The sequence below is a fragment of the Lithobates pipiens genome, unplaced genomic scaffold, assembly GCF_037356315.1.
Source record: "Lithobates pipiens isolate NorthernLeopardFrog02 unplaced genomic scaffold, aLitPip1_a1.2 Scaffold_8, whole genome shotgun sequence".
NCBI lineage: Eukaryota > Metazoa > Chordata > Amphibia > Anura > Ranidae > Lithobates > Lithobates pipiens.
In genome coordinates, this window is record NW_027507903.1 from 311,099,480 (window position 1) to 311,113,227 (window position 13,748).

Here is a 13,748-nt window from a genome sequence, read left to right on the forward strand (position 1 = left end):
CAGCACATTCCCTCTAACTACCTTTTTTTTTTAAGGATTTATGCCCTGTACACACAACCTTTTTTCCCGTCGGAATAAACTCTGAAGGTTTTTCCAAAGGAGTTCCGACGGAATCCGCTGAAAAAACTGTCTTGCATACACACGATCACACCAAATTCCGACCTTCAAGAACGTGGTGACGTACAACACCTACAACGGGACAAGAAAAAGGAAGTTCAATAGCCAGTAGCCAATAGCTTCCGTCTCGTACTTGCTTCAGAGCATTCGTCGTTTTTGGTCTGTTGGAACAGCATACAGACGAGCGGTTTTCCTGATAGGAATTGGTACTGTCGGAAATATTTAGAACCTCATCTCTTTCTAGGTCTGTCAGAATTTTCGACCTAAAAAGTCAGATGGGGCATACACATGATCGGAATATACTATGAAAAGCTTCCATCAAACTTTTTCTGTCGGAGATTCTGCTCGTGTGTACGGGGCATTAGAGTTCAATTCCCCTTTAAATTGCCCTAATATTTTAATCACTTTTACATTTCCTGCTTCATTTGTGTCATCTTTGCGCTGGCATTTTGCTTTTTAAATGAAAAGATTTGCATGATTTAAATATCAGCTTTGTTAAAAAAAGTTACCTACAGTATATGTTGCAAGGATTTTAACAAATGTTTTTGCAGGCTGTTGGCTGCTGAAACATTTCAAAATAAGTACCAAGTAGGGATGAGCCGAACACCCCCCGGTTCGGTTCGCACCAGAACTTTCGAATGGACCCCAAATTCGTACGAACGTTAGAACCCCATTGAAGTCTATGGGACTCGAACGTTCGAAATTAAAAGTGCTACTTTTAACGGCTAATATGCAAGATACTGTCCTAAAAAGGGTTTGGGGACCTGGCTCCTGCCCCAGGGGACATGGGTCAATGCAAAAAAAAGTTTTAAAAACTGCCGTTTTGGCGGGAGCACTGATTTTAATGACGATTAAAGTGAAAAAAAAGTGAAATATTCCTTTAAATATCGTGCTTGGGGGGTGTCTATAGTATGCCTGTGAAGTGCCACGTGTTTCCCCTGTTTAGAATAGTCCCTGCACAAAATGACATTTAACGGAAATAACGTCATTTAAAACTGCTTGCGGTTTTAATGTTATATCTGGTTCCTGCAATATGGTTGAAAATCATTGAGAAAAATGGCATGGGTAGCCCTCCCTGCCCATTACCAGCCCCTTTGGGTCTTGTACGGAAATTAAGGGGAACCCTGTACCCATATTAAAAAAAGGAAATACGTGTGGCCACCAGGCCCTATATACTCAGAACAGCAGTATACAGGCGGTGCAAACAAGACAGGGACTGTGTAGATTTGTTGTGTTAAGTTGAATCTGTTTGTAATTTTCAACTGGTACATTTTTAAAGTGTAGCTCCAGTCAAAAAAACTATTTTTAAGTTTTTTGGAAAACATAGGGAAGGGTTATCACCCCTGTATAATTTATTTTGCCGACCGTCTTTTTTCATCTCACTTGCTGTTGTCTCCTTCCGTTTGCAAGTAGGAAATGTTTGTAAGTTGGATGTTTGAAAGTAGGGGCCTGCCCTATATGCTCTGCAGAAATGGCGGAACAAGGAGTTGGTTTTGCCACAACATTGTAAGCCCTCAAAGTGACTCTTGGTGGGCGCTGAAGCGCGCTGCTGTGAACGATTATATCAAGAATTGTAATTACATGCCATTGTTGAACAGTGGTAGAAAAATTGACCTTTGGTGGTTGTGGTGCTGGTGCCACAACACTATAAGTCCTCACAGTTACTCTGGGTGGGCACAGGAAAGGGCCCTCCTCTGAAATATTATATCAAGAATTGTAATTACATGTCCCTGTTAAACAGGGGCAGAATAATTGGGCTTTAGGCACTGGTGCTGGTGCCACGACACTGCAACCTCTCCCATATACTCTAGTTTTAGTGCAGGAATTAGCCCTACTGCAAAGCATTGCATCAAAAATTGTAATTAAACGCCCCTGTTAAACAGGGGCAGAAAAATTGGGTTTTAGGCACTGGTGCTGGTGCCACGACACTGCAACCTCTCCCATATACTCTAGTTTTAGTGCAGGAATTAGCCCTGCTGCAAAGCATTGCATCAAAAATTTTAATTAAACGCCCCTGTTAAACAGGGGCAGACAAATTGGGCCTTAAGCACTGGTGCTGGTGCCACGACACTGCAACCTCTCCCATATACTCTAGTTTTAGTGCATGAATTAGCCCTGCTGCAAAGCATTGCATCAAAAATTGTAATTAAACGCCCCTGTTAAACAGGGGCAGAAAAATTGGGCCTTAGGCACTGGTGCTGGTGCCACGACACTGCAACCTCTCCCATATACTCTAGTTTTAGTGCAGGAATTAGCCCTGCTGCAAAGCATTGCATCAAAAATTGTAATTAAACGCCCCTGTTAAACAGGGGCAGAAAAATTGGGCTGATGGCATCACCCAGAACCAAAAATGTTCTTCCAACATATCAGCGGAGGAGGAAGAGGATAGACAATCAACATAACAGGACAGTCACTCAGCATCAGCATAGGCAGTCTTGAAGGGATGTGATATTCAAAAAAAATTATTCGGTTACATCAGCTTCAGGTGCTTGGTAGCTGTGGGTGATCCAAGACTGGTTCATCTTGATGAAGGTCAGTCGATCAACTGATTCGGTGGACAGGCGCACCCTGTGATCGGTAACAAAGCCACCAGCAGCACTGAAGGTGCGTTCCGAAAGAACGCTGGATGCAGGACAGGCCAGTAGCTCAATTGCATACTGTGCAAGGTCTGGCCAGTGATCCATCCTCAAGACCCAGTAAGCCAGAGGATTTTCGGTGGGAAAGGTGTCCAAGTCTGACCTTGCCCCTAGGTATTCCTGCACCATGTAAATCAGACGCTGGCGATGGGTGCTGGAACCGATCATACCTTGGGGCTGCGGACTAAAAAATTGTCTGAAAGCATCGGTCAGACGGCCACCTTCTCCACCGCTCCTTCTGACCGATGCCTCAGCAACACGTTGTCCAGGACCAGGAGTTTGTAACCTCCCAGTCTCTGGGAACGCGTTGCACAGACCTTTCTGCAAGGCCTCCCAGGGATGTCTCATCCTCTGCTCCCTCTGCGACGGCAAGATAAGGTCGGCAACCTTACCCTTGTACCGTGGATCAAGGAGAGTGGCCAGCCAGTAATGGTCCCTCTCCTTGATCCGAAGAATACGAGGATCCTTCCGCAGGCTTTGCACGATCAGGGAGGTTATGCAGCATAGGTTAGCTGAGGTATTCGGTCCGGAGCCCTCTGGGTCACTAAGGACAACATGATCCGCAGCTACCTCCTCCCAGCCACGTACAAGTCCACGGGTTTCTTGGGACTGTAAATCATCCCTACAAGACTGCTGCTGCTGCTGATGCTGAGTGCCAGCCTCCACCTCCATGGTGACACAATCCTCCTCCTCCTCCTCATCCTCTTCCTGTGTGATGGGTGGCACAGCAGGAACACTGTCTGGATAAATGGGGCCTTGAGAGGCAAGGAAGTCCTCCTCTTCCTGCCTCTGTTCTGCCTCAAGTGCCCTGTCCATTATTCCACGCAGCGTATGCTCCAAGAGGTGGACAAGAGGTACAGTGTCACTGATGCATGCACTGTCGCTGCTCACCATCCTTGTGGCCTCCTCAAACAGTGACAGGACAGTGCATGCATCCCTGATCATGCCCCACTGGCGTGGTGAGAAAAAACCGAGCTCCCCTGACCCTGTCCTGGTGCCGTAGTCGCACAGGTACTCATTGATGGCCCTCTGCAGCATGGCCAACGTTGAGTTCCACCTGGTGGGCATGTCACATAAAAGGCGGCTCTTGGGCAGGTTCAACTCCTTTTGGAGCTCAGCCAGCCGAGCACAGGCATTAAATGATCGGCGGAAATGCACACAGACTTTCCTGGCCTGCTTCAGGACATCCTGTAAGCCCGGGTACCTGCCCAAAAACCGCTGCACCACCAGGTTAAGGATGTGAGCTACACAGGGCACATGGGTCAGTTGTCCCTGTCGGAGGGCGGAGAGGAGGTTGGTACCATTGTCACAAACCACCATTCCTGGCTTAAGCTGGCGTGGCGTCAACCACCTCTCGGCCGGCCCCTGCAGAGCTGACAAAACATCAGCCCCAGTGTGGCTCCTGTCCCCCAAACAAACCAGCGCAAGCACGGCATGGCATCGTTTTGCCTGCGTACTTGCGTAGCCCCTGGAACGCCTACGGAGCACCGCTGGTTCTGAGGACAGAGCACTGGAAGAGGCCATGGAGGAAGAAGAAGAGGAGGGGGTGGAGGAGAGAGGTGTGTCACAACCAATAGTAGCATTTTGGAGGCGTGGTGGCTGAACAACCTCCAACACTACTGCACCTTGTCCTGCATCCTTCCCAGCTGCCAGAAGAGTGACCCAATGGGCCGTGAAAGACAGGTAACGTCCCTGTCCATGCCTGCTGGACCATGAGTCAGTGGTAATATGCACCTTACCGCTGACCGCCCCCTGTCCAGCGAGGCAAGGACATTGCCTTCCACATGCCAGTAGAGAGCCGGAATCGCCTTCCGTGAGAAAAAGTGGCGTTTGGGGACCTGCCACTGAGGAACCGCACATTGTACAAACTCACGGAAGGGGGCCGAGTCTACCAACTGAAAAGGCAGCAGTTGAAGTGCTAGCAATTTAGCCAAGCTAGCATTCAACCGCTGGGCATGTGGATGGCTGGGAGTGAACTTCTTTCGCCAGTCCAGCAGCTGGGGCAGGGACATTTGCCTGCTATAATCAGACGTGGGTGTACCGCTAGCAGAGTGCCCGGAAGCACTTGGCTGTGACACACCTAATTCTACACCTTCATTCCTCTCAGAGCAGGTTTCAGAGAGGACTGAAGGTCTAGTGGGGTTGGAGATTCCAGCTGATGAGGAGCAAGGAGAGGTCCGCTTTGTTCTTTGGTGTGGGTCTTTGAGGTACGCTTGCCAACGAGCTGCATGGCAGGTCAACATATGTCTGGTCAAGCATGTGGTGCCCAAGCGGCTGATGTTTTGGCCACGCGAGATACGCTTGAGACATATGTTGCAAATAGCAGCAGTGCGATCTGATGCACTCGTCTCAAAAAAGGCCCACACCAAAGAACTTTTAGAATAACGCGCAGAGGCAGCGCCCTGCACAGGCGGAGCTCTGCGGTGTGATTCAGTCGGTGTGTTGCCCCTAAGCTGGCCCCCGGAGGGCATCCTGCCTCGTTGGACATGTGCCTCCTCCTCTCTCCTACCAGGCACCCATGTGGAGTTAGTGCCCTCATCATCCCCTCCCTCTTCATCACTGGAGCAAACCTGTCAGTATGCTGCAGCTTGTGGAACATGACTGCCAGATTGCTGTCCTTCTTGAGCATCCCCTCTCTCTGCATTCACCCTACTGCCTTCCTCTAGCTGAGTATCATCATCAGAGCCTACAAAACACTGGGCATCCTCCTGGAGCATGTACCCAACACTGTGCTCAAAGAGTTCAGGAGACTCCTCAGGAGGACGTGGTGGGTCTAGGGAAGGAGTCACTGATGATGACATTGAGAGGAGGGAAGACGATGCGTTGGCAGCTGCTTTGCTAGTACCCTGAGCCTGGGTGAGAGAGGATGAGGAGGATGAAGAGGGCTTGGTCATCCACTCTACCAAGTCGTTGGCATGTTGCGGCTCAACATGTCCAGCTGCCGAAAAGAAGGACAAGCGTGTCCCATGGCCACGTGCTGATGATGACGATGCACCGCGTCCACGACCAGCACTGTTGTCTCTAGACACAGAGCCTGCTTGCCCTCTTTTATCGGCTCGCGCCTGTCTGCCTCTCCTTGCTGGCCTTCCAGACATGGTAATGGCCTGAAGGGAGTTGTAAAAACCAGCAATTGGGTAGTGTATATTGTGCTGGAGGCACACACAACATCCACTAACTCCTGCAGATGGCAGATGGCTCAATTAGAGAAGAGCTATGTAGGTGGATATAACGGTGTATACTGGGTTCAGAGCACGCAGACAGCACGCACAATCTCCTACCACTGACTGCAAGCTCTATTTAAAACGAGCAAGATAGTTAGCTATATAGGTGGATATAGCGGTGTATACTGGGTTCAGAGCAAGCAGACAGCACACACAATCTCCTACCACTGACTGCAAGCTCTATTTAAAACGAGCAAGATAGCTAGCTATATAGATGGATATAGCGGTGTATACTGGGTTCAGAGCATGCAGACAGCACGCACAATCTCATACCACTGACTGCAAGCTCTATTTAAAGCGAGCAAGACAGCTAGCTATATAGATGGATATAGCGGTGTGTACTGGGTTCAGAGCACGCAGACAGCACGCACAATCTCATACCACTGACTGCAAGCTCTATTTAAAGCGAGCAAGATAGTTAGCTATATAGGTGGATATAGCGGTGTATACTGGGTTCAGAGCAAGCAGACAGCACACACAATCTCCTACCACTGACTGCAAGCTCTATTTAAAACGAGCAAGATAGCTAGCTATATAGATGGATATAGCGGTGTATACTGGGTTCAGATCACGCAGACAGCACGCACAATCTCCTACCACTGACTGCAAGCTCTATTAAAAAAGAGAAATATAGCTAGCTATATAGGTGAATATAGCGGTGTATACTGCGGTCAGGGCACGCAGACAACAACCACTACAGAAGAGCAAGAACGAAAAATCGACCAATAACAATCGGTGTATACTGTGTTGAAGGTACACAGAACACCCACTAACTCCTACAGACGCCAACACACTACACAAGGCCGCCGCGCTGGCGGCCTTATATAGTGTGGGGCGTGTACTACACAGCCTGAGCTATGATTGGCCACAGGCATCCTGCCTGTGGCCAATCATGGCTCTCCTCGCTGCCAGCGCTGTGATTAGCCAATCATGAGCCAGCAATGCACTGCGATGGCGCAGTGCATTGTGGGCCATGAGCGCCACACGAATTTGGCGCGAACGGCCCATAACGTTCAGAATTCGGCGAACGGGCGAACAGCTGATGTTCAAGTCGAACGTATGTTCGACTCGAACACGAAGCTCATCCCTAGTACCAAGCGTAAAGTTCTGCATTTGCTTTACACTTGTGCTGAAACTCCCGTGTTGTAAGAGATATTAGGGGGTATACAAAACAGCTGCTGCACCCTTTTTCTGGCCTCAATCCCTCTTGTATTGCAGCAAATTCGCAAAGAATTTGTGATGCCTGGTTCTGACAGTGAATCATGCACCAAATTCATGTTCTAAAATGCACCACTTTTATATTGCATCGCGTTGAATGCGGTAAATGTAAAAGTGGAGCTAATTAAGACCAACTCTTACAGAGAAAAAAACTGACTTATATAGGTCATACATGGGCAAATTCCGAACAAATTTTCTTTTGAAAATCAGAAATTTGGTGTGTTTTGTGGTCTGATGGTGCCACCATTGATTTTGAAATTCAACCAACCAAGCCTTCAATTTCAACTCAATGTTGCTACAGAAAAGAATGTTCATGGCTGGGAATCTTCTTTTCTTTCTGGGAATTTTCTTTTCACGTGATCATGCTCATTTCTTTTTCAATTATTTTTCTCACACAATTCTCCTATCATTGATCAACCACTTCTGGATTGCCCGCCGTCATTATACGTCGCTACTTTGATGTTGAATACCATTTTTATGGCAGCAGATATTTTTAAAACTGCAGGCGATCTGCTTTCAGATAAAAGTGGTCTCTGCTGCGGATTCACCGTAAGATCACTTTTACCTTCCGCCACATCCCAGTCATCTCTGCCGCTTACCAGAGCCGTCGGTAGTGGCAGAGATGATCCGGTCCTTTCCCCTCTGAGGCTGGAAGTCGAGAGAGGGAATGATGGCCCCCACTCGACTCCATACCACTGGATGACGGAAGCAACGTCAAACGTCATTTCCGCCCAATGGTCTTAAAGTGGAAAAACATTTTTATTGAAAAAATATGTCTTTTTTTTTTCAATAAACAGTGTTCAAACCACACATGTGAGATATCATTACAATCATTAGAGTGGGCGCAATAATTCTAGCAAAAGATCATCTCCTCTGTAACTGAAAACTGGTAACCTGTATACATTTTTAAACTTCACCTATGGAGATTTTTAATGGTCAAAGTTTGTCGCCATTCCATGAGCAGCTGCAATTTTGAAGCATAGCATGTTGGGTATCAATTTACTCAGCCTAACATTATCTTTCACAATATACATTTAAAAATGGGCTAACATTACTGTTTTCTTATTTTTTAATTTAAAAAGTGTATTTTTTCCAAAAAAATGTGTTTGTAAGACCACTGCACAAATACAGTGTGGCATAAAGTATGGCAACGGCCACCATTTTATTCTGTAGGGTGTCTGAAAATATATATATAATGTTTGGGGGTTCCAAGTAATTTTCTAGCAAAAAAAATGATTTTAACTTGTAAACACCAAGTGTAAAAAAAGGCCTGGTCCTTAATTGGATAAAAATCTTTTGTTTTTCATAATATTTCCAACATGCCCGATCACTCAAATTCAATGGCAGTACGAAAATGCAGCCCACTAATGGAGCTAAATTGGAACGAAAATTCCTAGTTAAGATTTTCGAAAGAAATTTCTTTTGAAATTCAACCCATGAATGGCTGGCCTGAAAGCTGGCTACACACTATACAAATTTTATGCAATTTTCTTGTAAAACTTTCCTTTAAATTTATCAAAACCATATACTATGAGATCAAACCTGAATACTTTCAAATTGTATGCAATCAGGCAGGTCCTTGCATTACATAGTTGAAGATAAATCTAAAGGAAACTAAACAACAAATGTTGTATAATGTGTATCCGGCTTTAGACAGAAGTGTCTCTTGTGCACGAGTCAAAGTCAAGTTCTAGACAGGTACATGAATTTGGTACCTGAATTTTGCGCATTATTCACTACTTTTAGACACTGTTGCAAAATCTACCTGTGCCAGTCTTTATGGATTCCAGGGATTGCATCCATGGCATGTGTATAAATATTCAAACTATGAGCAAGGAACTTTTCAAACCTTAAACTCCTAATGCTATAAAATGATGTATAGGTTGCTTGCAGTGGAAGTCAAGTTGCTTTAAACAGCCACAATCAATATCACTAACATATACATGCTAGGGCTAATTTCATTAAAGCAATCCTTGTGCACAGCAACCTCAATCAGGGCCGCTGATAGGCCAGTACGACTGGCCCTGTTGTACCGGGCCCGGCCAGCAGGGGGGCCCAGGCAAGCTGAGCAGATAAATAATTAATATATTAAAAAAAATCCTCCAGCCATGGCCGATCCGGCTCAACTACCAACCAAATAGCCCCCACCACCCCCCGTTATTTTTACGGGTTTTTTTTTGTGCAGATAGCTATCTGCAGACTAGGTGGCGGCAGGGGAGGGACTATTTCCTCTATTTCGGGTGCAGAAGAATACCTCTTCTGCACCCGCTCTTCATGCTGGCTGTGGCTCAAGTCCCAGCCAGTGCGTCCTCTATCGTGCCGTCCCCCTTGGCGCCGTGGAGTGATTCCTCCCCCTCCTCTTGCGAGAAGTGCCAGTGAGGCGAGCGGCGGTGGCAGAACACAAAAAATAAGTAGCTGGCATCATTGACAGGAACGCATCTGAATGGAATCATTTGTGGACAGTTGGACACTCCAGTCCAGGCAGCAGCAGGATCAGGGAAGAAGTGCCTCATGGAGCCCAGCTAAAAATGACACAGGTGTGTGCTTGCTTGGGGGGGAATTCAAGATCTACTACTGATGCAGCAGCGTATATACATTATGGTATTAGCAGCATTAGGGTGGCACTGTCTGCAGCAGAATATGGCATTGGTGGCACTGTCTGCAGGTAGCACATGCGTTATGGCCCATAAGACATGTGCTGCCTGCAGACAGTGCCACCCATGCTGCCAATGCCATATTGTGCTGCAGACAGTGCCACCCATGACGCTAATGGCATTATGCCATTGGCGGCATGGGTGGCACTGTCTGCAACACAATATGTCATTGGCGGCATGGGTGCACTGCCAGCAAGTAGCACATGCGTTATGCCATTAGTGTCACGGCTGGCACTGTTTTCAGCACGTTACAGCATTGGCGGCACTGTCTTCCGGTAGCACGTGCTTTACGGCCCATAACGCATTTGCTTCCTGCAGAGACAGTGCCACCTGTGCCGCCAATGCCGTAATGTGCTACAGACAGTGTCACCCATGCCGCCAATGCCGTAATGTGCTACAGACAGTGTCACCCATGCCGCCAATGCCGTAATGTGCTACAGACAGTGCCACCCATGCCGCCAATGCCGTAATGTGCTGCAGACAGTGCCAGCCATGCCTATCACTTGTAGACAAACCTGCACTTTGTTTCAAGGTGGGGTCTGGGGAGGGGCTGGGATAGGGTGGGGCTGAAGGAGGGACCGTGGGTGGGGCCAGGGGTGGAGCTGAAGGGGGCCCCGTCAGGTAGGCTGTACGGGGCCCCATGATTTCTATCAGCGGCCCTGACCTCAATATTCACCTAACTCTACCCCACTGGCCATATTGTGATGTGAAAGTGCAAAGATGCTGATTCTGGACAGTCGTAATCAGTAACAGAATTGTTACTGTAACATCCCACATTAAACACATGTATGTGTAGCACTGACATTTTTGCCTACTAATGCAATGTTAATGTGAATAAAATGTAAACCTATGGACAATGCTATTCTTTAGTATTTGGTGCCATCTAGTGACCAAAACTGGAAATGAACTTTAGTTATTTTCTTTGCTGAATAGTATTGGGAAGATAACAGGAAATGATTGTTGTTTACATTTTGTCTATGACCTTACCTACCCAGAAGGACAGGTGACCTACCCATGATCACCCTGTACTGAACTGCATGCTGGATAGGCTATAAAAGGGCCCGCATGGCCATTTTATTGCTCTTCTGGACACATGGCCTGCCTCTGAGGACCTGTGAGGAGGTCTAAAGAGAACTGCAGCCTGCGGAGCAGCAATCTAAAGCCAGAGGAGGACTTCACACCACAGCGTGCTGGAACAGCAGTGTGGTCGGATCGGGAAGGATCCAGAGGCACCCTGACGGAGGTAACTGAGAGCTCCTGGTGACCTTATGAAGTGGAACAGCATGACAGTGTGGCCACAGCAAATGGACTGAGACCAGCGGAGTGGAGCTGACTCATTCTTCAAACCCAGTTTTGTGAGAGGGCGGTTGCCCACAGTTTCCTAACGCACTTGCATATACCTAGACTTTAACACAGTATTGCTGGGACCTATAGTAGGAGACTTTAATAGACAGACTGAGTTTAAGCAGGCCTCAAGCTGATCCTTGACTTCGCTAATAACATTGTGTTATACCAGAGGCAATTACAGGCGTATCACACTACAGGAACAGATCTAATATTCATCTCACGTTAACCCTTGTTGTTCCACTGTTGGATTACTGTTGGATTACAATTGTTACAACAACTATAGCTAGAAGAAGAAAGAAGATCAAAGACTGCATCCTTTATTACAAGGCCTTGCACCTTATTAAAGTAGTGGGATTGTGTTGTAATTCATTATTGATCCTGTGTTTCTATAGCTATTAGAGTGTGCTGGAAGTGGGAAGGTGCCCAGAGTAAGGTTTAGTCACTCTGAGCACTAGTCCCAATTGGAGACACATTCTTAGGGATCACTTAAGGCAACTGTACATGTGCATACTGTTATGTGTTCCTACTGTGCTGTCACATTATGTTGGTGTGACAGTGCAAATGCTTTAATTACTATTTTACACTAACCTCAGTAAATATACGTTCTTGGTTAAAGAGGAAGTAAACTCTCCCACTCTGATGCTTCTCTTCATTTAGTCCATTATAATAAGTAATTATCAGACTATAGCCACTGTAATCCAACCCAAATCGCATATTACTTACTGTTTAAAGAAACTTTAAAAAACTTGTTTCCAGGGGTTAGGCAGCGCCATCTTAAGTATTATTTTCTGAGTCCACAGTGGAGTGTATTTCTGCCCTTACAGTGAGCACTTCCTGTACTGTTAACCAAGCCTCCTTCTTAATCCAACATTTCTATGGCAAACCTGCTTCCCTGTTCATAGCTGACTTTTTTTCTTTCATAGTATTTACTTGTGCCGATGTCTAAAGTTTCCCTTTGTCAGTCTTATCAGCTTTTGCAGTAATGGCCAAGTTTACACTGCATGTCATGTCACATGGTCACATGGGGTGTAGGAGGAAGCTCTGAATGATTCTGAAGTCTCCTGGGAGTTCAGTGTTGTGCCGTAGGAAGTCCTGATAACAGATAGCACATAGAGAGTGTGCCGTAAATCAGGGGAGATCTGGGCATGCTCAGTGACTTCATTCTAAAGAACAAAAAGGATTACAACAATACTAAGGAAGTAAGGAGATATCTACAATCAATGTTCATTAGGGTTTTTTATGCTGATTCACATGGGACAAAGTTGTGGGCAGGCCCGGATTGGCTATAGGGCAAACCGGGCACTTGCCAGGTGGGCCACAGCCGCCGGGGCCGCCAGGCTGCAAGTCCTTGCGGGGCTTGAGCTTGCGCCGTTCATCCAGCCTCTCCTCGGCCGCCCAGCCGCTTAGCCATCGGCGCCGGGGGAGGAGCTAGATGAGACTGGCACGGCCGCCTGTATAGGTCAGCCGTCGGGAGGAGGAGCCAGAGCGACACCTTGGAGCCGGTGTAGTAGAATTTTCTGCGACGTGCTGGAAAAGAAAATGTGAGTTCAGCCCCCCCTGTAAACTGCATAGGAGGAGTGGTGGGGGCGGCTGCATATAGAAGAATAATTCTCTCCATCTTCCTCCTGCAGTAGCGGAATGCCTGTGAGAGGTAGAGGAGAAGCATTCAGAGACTACAGGAGGAGGATGGAGAGAATTATTCTTCTATATGCAGCCGCCCCCATCGCTCCTCCTATCCTGCTTGTCTCTGCCGCTCCCCCGGGCTCTCCACCGCACAAATACTCTCTGCCATCCCGTGCTCTCCTCTCCACCTCCCCCTCATAATCTCCACCTCCCCCCATGGTCTCTGCTACCCCCCATACTCTCCACTTCCCCCCCATGCTCTCTGCCACCCCCCATGCTCTCTGCCACCCCCCATGCTCTCTGCCATCCCCCCATGCTCTCCACCAACCCCCCATGCTCTCCGCCTCCCCCCATGCTCTCTGCCACCCCCCATGCTCTCTGCCACCTCCCCCCATGCTCTCTGCCACCTCCCCCCCATGCTCTCTGCCACCTCCCCCCATGCTCTCCGCCATCCCCCCATGCTCTCTGCCACCCCCATGCTCTCCACCTCCCCCCATGCTCTCTGCCATCCCCCCATGCTCTCTGACATCGCCCATACTCTCCACCTCCCCCCATGCTCTCCGCCACCCCGCATGATCTCCAACACCCCCCCATGCCCTCTGCCACCCCCCCATGCTCTCCGCCACCCACCCATACTCTCCACCTCCCCCCATGCTCTCTGCCACCCCCCCATGCTCTCGGCCTCCCCCCCATGTTCTCTGCCACCCCCCATGCTCTCCACCTCTCCCCATGCTCTCTTCCATCCCCCATGCTCTCCACCTCCCCCCATGCTCTCCGGCACCCCCCATGCTCTCTGCCACCTTCCCCCATGCTCTCCACCTCTCCCCATGCTCTCTGCCATCCCCCCATGCTCTCTGCCATCCCCCCATGCTCTCCACCTCCCCCCCATGCTCTCCACAGCACCCATACACTCTGCCATCCCCCCATGCTCT